Genomic DNA, 12,600 nt, shown 5'->3' with positions numbered 1-12,600 from the left:
TTAATGAGATTTTTTCATCTATTACTGGTTCAATTTTATTATTGATAATTGGCACACTCATACTTTCTATTTCTTCCTGATTCAGTCTTGGGAGATTTTACATTTCTAGGAATTTTAATATTGTTTCTAATTGCCATGTTGTTGGCATGTAATTGTTCATAGTAACCTCTAAGATGCTTTGTATTTCTGTGGTTGGTTATAACATCTGATTTTTCATTTCTAATTTTATTTGGGAGGGCTCTTTTTTTTTCCTTGATGAGTATGACTAAAGGCTTAAAAATTTTGTTGTATTTTCAAAAAAAACTCTTAGTTTTATTATTCTTTTCTATTGCTTTTTAGCCTTTATTTATTTATTCCCTGATCTTTATGATATCTTTTCTTCTATCACCCTGTGAAAAAATTGGCATGAGTAGAATTTTCTCTTTGCCTGAGTCATATGTTAAATTTCCCTAAATTCTCTCTTATTGCTTTATTGTTTTAAATAATGTTTTGGGACAAAATTCCCTCTACATGGTAGCCCAATCAAATTGTGGTTCCTTTAAAGTAATAGTTTCTGGGGTCTGATTGATATTTGTTCTGACCGGGCTTCTCTCAGATTTTTTCCTAGTATCCCAGTTTTCTCTTACAAACTAGCTGGTCTTCATTCAATCTATAAATCTTCTTCCAATTCTATTTCACCATAGCCTCCACCTTTCTTAAAAGCTTCTTTAGATTTGAAATTCTCTACCCCCTGTTATAAATGAAGTCAATTATTTTGGGAAGACATTAGGAGCTATCTGTCTTATGGCCAGTTTTTCCCTCTAAGCTATCTGTTTTATGGCCTGCTTTCCCCTCTAAGCATGGCACTGGAAGTGGAGCAGAGCAATGGCAAACTTAAGCCAAATTTACAACCTCATTCTAGGAACAGAGTACTTAGTAGTGGCTTGCTACTCTTGGTTTTGACTACTGCCTCATGAACCATGGTAAGGGCAATCAGGGCCCTAGTATTCTTAGTATGCCATACTCAAGGTGGAGTCGCCATTCCATGAGTAGGAAAGGTGGAAGAAAAGATTCTCTACCTCTTGAAAAGATGTGGCCAGTTTTTAGCCTCAGCAACAGGCAACTGAATACAGGATGTGAAATGCTGAAGTCCTCCTGCTCCTTAGAGGAAGAAAATGCTCTTACTAGAACTGGAGAATAGGGAGCACCATACTATTGGATGTGACAGTTTAGGGTGGAGCCTCCTCCTCGCTGAATTGAGAGGGAGTTGTTTTGGTTCTAGTATCAAATATTTTCACCTTTTTTACCAATTTTTTTAATAGCTAGTTTTTCATTTTTTCTTGAACTTAGTAATGTTTCCTGAGGTTTCAAATGGTTGTTTTGTATAACTTTCAGCGATTTCATTGTGAAGCAGGCTGATATACACAAACAATTCACCTGTTCTTTTATCTTTTTATTATTAGCAAGAACTTCCAGAATAAAGCTAAATATTAGTGATAAAGTGATAAGGAAGCTTTTGTTTTATTCATGAATATAATGATAATTATTATATTTTGTCTTTAAATATGACAGTTGCTATGAAATGAGCTTGCAATTCTTTATCATAAAAGAATATCCTCCTATTCCTACTTTAAAAATATTCCTTAAAATTAAATCCAACTGAAGATAAACTTTATTAAATGTATTTCTTTATTTATTCTCTTTATCATGTATTTTTATTATGGAATAGAAATATGATAAATTATGCTATATGTACTATTATATTTCCTTTTCCCCTGAATTATCTCTGCTTTCATTTTCTATATTTATTTACTATATAGCTGTAACAGATTTTTAATATTTTTCTTAAGGAAATATTATCTATATTTTAAAGTAAAGCTGCTCTATTTGTGGTACAGGGGTGGGTGGGTGTGAGTGTGTGTGTGTGGGTGTGTAAAATCTCTTGGTAAAAATTTGGTATCCTGGGTTTTAGCAGGTAAACTAATTTTCTTTTTCTTTTTTTTTGTCTTTTTAGGGCCTCACAACAGGATCCAACCTGTGTCTGTGACCTACATCACAGCTCATGGCAATGCCAGATCCTTAACCCACTGAGCAGGGCTAGGGATCAAACCTGCATCCTCAAGGATGCTAGTCAGATTTGTTTTCACTGAGCCATGATGAGAACTTCTAGTTTTCTATTCTAATTTATTCCCTTGCAGATTCTCCATGGTGACATATTCTACCTGACTTTATTAATTAGTATTTCTCTTGATTGATTTTTTCCCATAAATTTGTTAAAGTATCTCATTTGCTTATATTGACTTTCACCTTGTGTTCGTATTTTGGATTGTAATCTATTTTTATTCTATCAGTTTTCTTGTAATAGAATATCAAGAAAGAGAAATGATAATTATGTGTTTCCCTATATGTTTTATATTTTATTTGCTTTTCTTGTTTGGAAAACATATTTTATATTTTAATTGTATTAATGGTTATATTTAATTTTATTGCTGCACTGGTGGTCTCCAGAAGTTCCCAGGCTAGGTTTCAAACCCTTGCCATGGCAGCAACCTGAACCACAGCAGTGACAATGCCAAATCCTTGACCACTAGACCACCAGAGAACTAAGCCTTTATATACACTAGAATGACTTTTTTTGAAATTACATGACATGATTTACAATTGGGCAGAGTATAATTTGTGAATGACAATCTTTTTAATTAAAATCTTAGATGTTTATCCATTTTCTTCTTCTGGCATTTAATATTGTGTAAAATAATTCTGAAAGCAACAAGGCTCTTGTCCTTTCCATAGATATCTTATTTTCTCTATGCTTATAAGATTAATTTTACCATTGAAGTTCAAAAATTTTCAGGTGAGTGTGTAAGTGTGTGTGTGTGAATGCTGGTCTCTTTTTCATAATTTTACCTATCTTGCAAACCACTTCAATATGTTTTCTTCCATTACTTCTTTAAATTTATAACTTTATTGTTGTCTTTATTAGCAACACCAGTTATCTCTGTGTTGCCCTTTTATTCTCTATCCTTCATCTCAAACACCTTTTCGCTCATCTTCATTTCATTCTTTCCTTCCAAAGTCTGTGGTAACTTCTCAAGTTTTCACATTTAACTGATTTGATCTCCTGCATACTGTATGCTGTTCTATATTGCTTTATAGGCAATTTCAAAGTCTGCTATTATAGATTTCACTTTAACACACTTTTTTTCTAGGCTATTTTACCTTCTTTTTATTCTTTTCTGTCTCAATCAGTTTTGTTTTCAACTTGTTTTCCTGTAGTTTAATTTTATCGTTTCTATCTATTGTTTCACAGATACAATGCTTTCTTCAATTTTACTGAGGACACAAAATAAAAATGTGCTGAAAATTCACCTTTGTGGCCAGCAGCAAATTTTACGTTTTCCCAGAAACAATGTTGTTAGTTTACTGTCCAATTTTGTATATATCCTTGAATAATGAAAACATTATCGAGGCCATATTTTTGCTTATAATATAGTGTGAATGGTTTGATCAGGTTTTACATAGTTCTCATCAATGCGATATAAATGTTCTTTTTATATATTAAGTTGAAGGCCTGTTTACTATTTCAATGATTTTTAATAGCTCCAAGAAAACACTGTCTCCTCATAGCTTAACCAGTAAATCATGAAACCATGGCCCTATCGGATAGACCCTTTTGGCTCAGACTCTTTTCCAGAGAAGTTACTGAATACAACAGAGAAAAAGTTTTACATTTTGAGGGAGATAAGGATTTGAAGTTCCTCTACAATGCTCTCAGTTTTCTGATTGGCACTGGAGGTTCCCAGTATAGCTGCTTTAATTGTTGTTAATATTCAGTATCTATGGGGGACTGGGATGGTGAATTTTTCATCTGTCTCCTATATTCTCAAACATTTATTGGAATATTCATTTCTTCTAGTTGAATTTTGTAATACCTGTAGCTCACCTGATGATTCAGCTTACTCTAAAACTCACTCAAGATTGGATATCATATAAACAGATTGTATTCATTTTAAATTCATAATCATAACCTTCAAATGGCCAGTTAATGAGGCCAAAGAATTCATCTCATGCCCTTAAAATGTTCTCTCACTCTCTAAGATAGCTGTCTAAAAACTTGTTGTTTTCAAAAGTCTGATATTTCCACCTGCTCATTCTCAGCTGACAGCCTGATTAAAACTTTATTGAGAAAATATAAGGAATCAGATGCTGTCATTTTGCAGCATCGAATGTAAAACTTTCCATCCAAATCATTTTTTCCTTCATGCAAATTCTATCACTTATTAGTTCTGGAACCTTGAGCAAATTGCTTAAACTTTTCTGTCTCGCTTTCCTCATCTCTACAGTACAGAAAGTAATAATAGCTTGTGCAGAGTTATTATGAGGTTTAAGTAGGTAATGCGTGTACAATGCTTTGAATAATGTCTTCACAGAGTAAGCACTATATGTGTATATTAGCTGTCATTATCATCATCATCATCATCTCTTCCCTCTTTTACATGTGAGGCTCTCCTCTTAAACCAAAACCATATGACATCACCTTTATTGTCCTCACTTAATCATAAGTCTATCCCTCTCTACAGTGCTTTTCCTTTAGCCTACAAACATGAAATATATTCTAGTATCTATTTTATTAAAAAAATACTTCCTTGATACCACATCCTCCACTCCTTCTCTTCCTCCAGTCCTTTACTCCTCTTTATACTCATCTTAAAGATTCATGTAAGACAGTGTCATTACTATATTCATTCATTTTTAACAAATGCATTTAATATCCATGTTGTACATTAGACTGTTATTTGACAAACATTCAGGAACCTTCCCAATTCTATGGATACAATGTTTTTCAGTGCTTCACTAATGTATGTTATTTTCAGTATCTTTCAACACTTTGAGAGCTTTCATTGCACAAGTATTTTGCCTACATTATAAACTTTTTCTAAGATTGTCATTTCATGCTACTGTAAATGAAATTATTTTCTTAATATACTTTTTGTGTTGTTCATTGCTATACCAATTTTTCTATGTTCTTTACATTTTTCAAATTATAGGATTATGCCAACTGAGCACAGGAATAATTTTGCTCCTTTCTTTCAAATTTAAATGACTTTCATTTTACTTTTTGCCTACTTGTTCTGGCTAAAACTGTGAGCATTTTCTAACATAGATGAGGCAAAAGTTATTATTTTTACCTTATTCCTAATCCTAGAGGAAATATTTTCAGATTAGCAATGCTAAGTATGATGTTAGCTGTGGATTTTCCATATATGACTTTTGTCATGTTGAAAAAGTTCTTTTCTATTCCTACTGTGCTTAGTGTTTTTTGTCTTGAAAGGTTGTTGTATTTTGCCATTTTTTTCTTTCCTTTTCTTGAAATAGGGTTTATGTACAATTTTATATCAGTTTCACATGTATTCTGTAGTGATTTGACATTTGCATACATTATGAAATGATCACCACAGTAAGTCTAATAACCATCTATTCCCATTCAAAGTTATTACAATATCATTGACCATATTCCTTATGCTATGTATAACATCCTCCTGCCTTATTTATTTTATACCTGGAAGTTTGTAGGTCTTAATTCCTTTCACCTTTGTCACCTACCTACCCCAACTCTGGCAATCACTCATTTGTTCTCTATATTTATGCGTCTGTTTACATTTTTCTTGGTTTGGTTTTTTGTTATCTAAATTCCATTTGTATGTGTGATCATATGGTATTTGTCTTTTGCTGCCTGACATTATTTTCTTATGGCTAAGTAATGTTTCATTGTATATATATCATACTTTCTTTACTCATTATTCTATCAATGGATACTTAGATTCCTTCCATATCATATCTATTGTAAATAATACTGCAATGAGATGCATATACCTTTTCAAATCAGTGTTTTCATTTTCTTCAGGTAAATAACCAGACATGAAATTTCTGGATCATATGTCAGTTTTAAACTTAAGTTTTGAGGTAAATTCCATACTATCTTCCATAATGGCTGCAAAATTTACATTCTCTACAAAAGGGCACAAGAGATTCCTTTTCATGAGCCTGTTGGCTATCTGTATGTCTTCTTTGGAAAAATTTCTATTCATGTCCTCTCCCAGTTTTTTTTCAGGTTGTTAGTTTTTGATGTAGAGTTGTATTAGTTCTTTGTATATTTTTTATAGTAACCTCTTATAAGATATATAATTTGCAAATGACTTTTCTCATTCATTAGACTGCCTTTTAGTTTTATTGACAGTTTCCTTCACTATACAAAAGTTTTCAGCTTGATATAATCTCATCTGTTTATTTTTGCTTATGTTTTCATCACCTGAAGAGAGAGACCAAAAAAGTATTTCTGAAACTAACATTGAAATTGCCTATGTTTTTTCCTAGAAACTGCATGGTTTCAGGACTTGCATGTAAATATTTAATCCATTTTTTATTTTTGTATATGGTATGAGAAAGTCTGATTTGATTCCTTTGCATGTAGCCCTCCAGTTTTTCCAACACCATTTATTGAAGAGGCTGCCTTTTCCCATTGCATATCCTCTTTTTCCTTTGTCTTATTTTAATAATCATATAAGCTTGGGTTTATTTCTGGGCTCTGCATTCTTTTTCATTTATCTATGTGTCTGTTTTTGTGCAAGTACTACATTGTTTTGATTACTATAGCTTTGTAGTATAATTTGAACTCAGGGAGTGTAATAACTCCAGCTTTGTTCTTCTTTTCTCAAAATTATTTGGATATTTGGGGTCTTTTGTGTTTCCATATGAATTTTAGAATTACTTATTTTAGTTCCATGAAAAAAAATTGGTATTTTGATAGTATGATTATTGTAACATTAATTCTTCCAATCCATTAGCATGGTAAACCTTTTCATTTGTATGTGTTGTCTCCAGTTTCTATATCAATGTTTTGTAATTTTCTATAGTACTAGTATAAATACCTTCTTGGTTAGATTTATTCCAAGGTGTTTTATTGATTGATTGATTTGGATTTATTTGGAAGGGGAATTTTTTCCTTAATTTTCCTTTCTGATAGTTTGTTATCAGTGTATAAAAATGCAAAAGATTTACTGTATATTAATTTTCTATCCTGCAACTTTACTGAACTCATCTTTTTTGGCTGCACCCACAGCATGCAAAAATTTCCTGGCCAGGGATCAAAACCAAGCCATAACAGTGACAACACTGAATCCTTAACTGCTAGGCCATCAGGAACTCCCAGACTCATTTTTAAGGTCAAATTTTTTTGGTGATATCTTTAGGATTTTCTCTATGTAGTATCATGATATATGCAAACAGTGACAGTTTTAATTCTTTCCAATTTGGATTCATTTTATTTATTTTTCTTGTCTGATTGCTGGGGCTAGAAGTTTCAATGCTGTAGAATACTTTTTCCATCTGCTCACTTTCAGTCTGTGTGTTTAGATCTAAAACGAATATTTTATAGGATATATTTGCTTTCTAAAAAATTCATTCAACCACTCTTATCTTTTGATTGGAGCATTTAATCCATTTACATTTAAAGAAATTCTTGACACCCATGAAACTTTGTTCATTGTTTTCTGGTTGCTTTTCTAGTTCCTTTTTATTCCTTTATTCTTTATTTGCTCTCTATATTTATGATCTGATGACTATCTTTTAGTGTTATGTTTTGATTCTTTTCTCTTTTTTTCCATGTGTATCTATTCTAGGTTTTTGATTTGGGGTTATCAAGAGATTCATATATGATTATATAATTTTAAGTAGATGATCTCATTTGAACTCAATCTAATAATGATGGACTTTGACTCTCCTCTCATAACAAATTATATAAAATATATTTGTTTTAATTTTCCCTAACTTTTTTTTAAAGACATAAAATATATAATATAATAATTATAACAAAGTGTTGTAGGATATGTGACATTTACTGATGGAATATGTATAATAGTATACAACATAAAGGAAGTTATTAAGATATATAGGAGTAATCGCTATCTCACAGAAATTGAATTATTAAATAATTATATCTCGTATGGGCTATTATATGTTAAGGTGCATATTGTAATCCCCAGGGAAATTTCTAAAACATAGCTCAAGAAACAATAAAAATCATCAAAGTAATTAAAATATGGCACTAGAATATATTCAATTAAAGCAAAAAGAAGTAATTAAGGAGGGATAGGAATACCAAATTAAAAAAAAAGATATGAGACGTAAAGAATGCAAAAAGTAAACTGGCAGATGTAAATACAACCATAATAGTAATGGCACTAAATGTGAATAAATTGAACAATCCAATCAAAGATTCTCAGACTGTATTAAAACAAGGTCTAACTATGTGCTCTCTCCTGGAGACCTGCTTTAGATTCAAAGATAAAATAGTTAAAAAGTAAAGAATGGGAAAAAATACATAATATAAATAACCATAAGCAAATTGGAGCAAATATTCTAATATTCATTAAACTTAGTATAAAACAACATATAATAGAGATCTAGAGAGATATTTAAAAATTATAAAGGGGCTAATTTATCAGAAAGAGATAATGATTATAAACATATGTACATTTAACAATACATGAAGTAAAAAATGACAGAAAGAGAGAAATAGATATTTTTAAAATAACACTTGAAAATTTCAATAGCTCACTTTCTTGATTAATGTTTTATAGTTCTCAGAATATAAGTCCTTTACCTCCTTGGTCAGGTGTATTCCCAGGTATTTGATTTTTTGGGGTGCAATTTCTGTATTCCTTTACTAATATTTCATTGTTAGTATACAGAACTGCGACTGATTTCTGAATGTTAATCTTATATCCTGCTACTTTGCTGAATTTGTTGATTGGTTCAAGTAGCTTTGGGGTTGAGTCCTTAGGGTTTTCTATATCTAATATCATGTCATCTGCATACAGTGACAGTTTTACCTCTTCTCTTCCTATTTGGATGCCTTTTATTTCTTTTGTTTATCTGATTGCTGTGGCTAGGACTTCCAGTACTATGTTGAATAACAGTGGTGAGAGTGGGCATGTTTGTCTTGTTCCAGATTTTAGTGTGAAGGCTTTCAGCTTTTCTCCATTGAGTATTATATTTGCTGTGGGTTTGTCACAGATGGCTTTGATTATGTTAAGGTGTGTTCCTTCTATATCCACTTTGGTAAGAGTTTTGATCATAAATAGATGCTGGACTTTGTCAAATGCTTTCTCTGCATCTATTGAGATGATCATGTGGTTTTTTGACTTCTCTTTTGTTAATGTGGTGTATGGCATTGATTGATTTGCATATGTTGAACCATCCTTGTGCACCTGGAATGAATCCCACCTGGTTGTGGTGTATGATCTTTTTTGTATGTTGTTGAATTCAGATGGCTAAAATTTTGTTGAGACTTTTTGCGTCTATATTCATCAAAGATATTGGCCTATAGTTTTCTTTTTTGGTGGTATCTTTATCTGGTTTTGGAATTAGGTTATAAAACAACCAGGCATAAAATCAACAAAGAAATAAAAGATTTTAACAACACTATATACTAGTTTTAACAGCTATCTGTAGAAAACAACAATCACTAACAGCAGAACACAAAGTCTTCTCAGGTGCACATGAAAGACCAGGATAGACCATATGTTAAAACATGTGGTTTATTCCCCAGGATAGACCATAGGTTATAACATAAAATGATCCTCAAAAAATTAAAGAGTTTAAAACTCAAAGTGTTCTATCAGACAATAATGGAATTAAATTAGAAAAAAATAAGATAAATACATATAATCAATTCGCAAATATGTGAAAATTAAGGGACACATTTTAAATAATAAGTGGGTTAATGAAAAAATGCCAAAGAACTTAGGAAATGTTAGATAAAATAAAATGAAGAAATGGCTTTAAAGAGACTTCTAGGATGCAGCTAAAGGAACACTTACAGAGAAACGTGTAGCTATAAGTGCTCATCTTAAAAGGGAACTGTGATCTCAATTTGCTAACCCTTTAAGACACTGAAAAAAAAGAACAATCTAAATCTAAAGGAGCAGAAGCAAAAACATAACAAAGTTAGAGTAGAAATAGATGAAATAGAGAATATAATAACAATATAGAAATATAAATAAAATTAAAACTAAGTTATTTAAAAGATCAACAAAATTGACAATCTTTTAACGAAACTAAGAAAAAAAGAAAGAAGATTCAATTTACTTGTATCAGGAAGCAAAGATGGGACATTGCTAAAGACCTTAAAGAAATAAAAAATGATTATAAGGGAATATTATGAACAACTGTATGTCAACTGATAACTCAGGTGAAATCAAACAATTTTTTGAAAGTTACAGGAGTTCCCGTCGTGGTGCAGTGGTTAACAAATCCGACTAGGAACCATGAGGTTGCGGGTTCGATCCCTGCCCTTGCTCAGTGTGTTAACTATCCGGCGTTGCCGTGAGCTGTGGTGTAGGTTGCAGACGCAGCTTGGATCCCGTGTTGCTGTGGCTCTGGAGTAGGCCAGTGGCTACAGCTCCGGTTCGACCCCTAGCCTGGAAACCTCCATATGCCGCGGGAGCAGCCCAAGAAATAGCAAAAAGACATAAAAAAAGAAGATAAAGATTGCCATTCTGAATAAGGAGAAACAGAAAATCTAAATAGGCCCACAACAAGAAGAGACTGAATTAGTAATTGTTGAATTTCAAACAAAGAAAGCTCAAGCCTAGATGGCTTTCCTGGTAAATTCTAATACTTAAAGAAGCACTGATAACAATTCTTCTTCTTGACATGACTCCTGGGAATGACTTTTTGGCTTTGATATCAAAGCTAAAGGCAACAACAAGAAAAATAAACAAGTGGGACTATTAATGAGACGCTCATACTGCTCGTTGAATGACAAGACATTAAATCAAGAGATTAGGTGTTGGGACAAAGAACAGACACTTTGTCAAGTCAGCAGACTAAGAATCTGGTCGACTAGTGTCCCAAAGAACCATCTTATCCAAGTTAGAATTCAATCTGCTTTTACGCTGAAAGAAGAGGGTGTGTCCTGGTTGTTGCAGACCTCTTGGTGTCAGCCAGACCCAGAGGGGATCTGATAATCCTTTGCTCTTGCAACTGTCCATGTATGTCTGGTCACACTGTTCCTACGAACCTTCAACAAGAAAATTGTGGTTTCTTCTGCTGTTTTGTTTGTTTGTTAATTTTGGTTTTTTGCTTAAATTTACCATGCAGATGGAGAAATTACTTTGTAGGCTCTTGGGCCAAGCTTTTTTTTAGGCAGACTCCTGATTGCTGTCAATGAACTCTGATGGGAGAGAAGAGCTTTGTTAAAAATCTATCTTTTTTAATTTTTAAACTTGAGATTACATTATAATAATATCTATAAAGAAAACCATTACTGTTATTTTTGTTTCTCTGAAGGAAACTCCCCTGCAAGAAATTCTGCTAGATCAGTTATTATCAACCCCACATTGTATTGGGCAAATAAACTATTTGTCAGAGGGTTAATAAAAAATTTCAGAAGAAGCTTGTTAATTCATTTTAAAAAGTTATCTGAGAGCATCCTCTTTTTTATTTGAGCTATGTGGTTGAGGTTCAGAAAACCATTTAACAGAGATTTGGCATGTTCTTTTTATTCCACATTTTCTCTTTCTCTGTTGTTCTCTAGGATTAATCTTGGAAGTCTACAACCAAAACTGAGTACTGAACTTAGGAGTGTTCTACATCATTTCTATATGGAAAAATTCTGAGATTAAAAACTATTTATTCCTATATTTCAATTTGAACATGATGTTTTCTTGAGAAAGGCTTTCTTAAAGTGCCTTATAAAGAAATCGTCATGGAAATTTTGAGAAATTTCAGTAATAGTGTTCCAGAGAGTTTTATAAATCAGCCTCTAAATATTATATAAAATACTAAAAAATGAGTAGTTGTTCAGGGGACCCAACCTGCTACTCATCAACTACACTGAATGCCAATGGGCAGGGGAACCTAGCATTTGCATAATTTTTGTAGATGAAAAAACATGACAATACTAACTGAGCCTAGAATTGGATAAAAAATATGACAGGTCTCTTTGTTGCAAAATTTGCTAAGTTCTAACTTTGTGTCATGGGGATCTTGGTGATAGACCTAAAGATCTATAGATGCTTTTCCCCACTCATATGAGAGAGGGATAGCCTCTCATAAAGACAAGGAAAGAGTTATGGATCAAGAAAGATATCAGATGAGAGGGAAATTTCTTATGGACTAGACACCTCACTTATTGATTACAATGGCTAGTGAGGTGCTCTAATTATCTTGGATGACTGTTACCTTCCTCTTGAGTCTGTATGTGTTCCTACCTAAGATATGTTCTGTCAAGGACAAGAGCAAAATTATCATGCTAGTGGTATGGTATGTACTTCATTGAATCATGATTATTATCTATTTTTTGTTTGTTTGGAAGCACAAAAACCAGAATATCCAAAGACATCCTGAGAAAGAAAAATGGAGCTGGAGAAATCAGGTTATCTGAGTTCAGACTATACTACAAAGCTACAGTCACCAAAACTATATGGTACTGGTACAAAGACAGAAATATAGACCAGTGGAACAGGATAGAAGGCCCATAATTAACACCATATACCTACAGTCAACTAATTTATGACAAAGAAGGCAAGAATATACAATGGAAAAAAGAGCCCCTTC

This window comes from Phacochoerus africanus, chromosome X (assembly GCF_016906955.1).
Source record: "Phacochoerus africanus isolate WHEZ1 chromosome X, ROS_Pafr_v1, whole genome shotgun sequence".
Taxonomy (NCBI): Eukaryota; Metazoa; Chordata; class Mammalia; order Artiodactyla; family Suidae; genus Phacochoerus; species Phacochoerus africanus.
The sequence above is the reverse complement of the archived record's forward strand: the minus strand, read 5'-3'. Positions refer to the sequence as shown.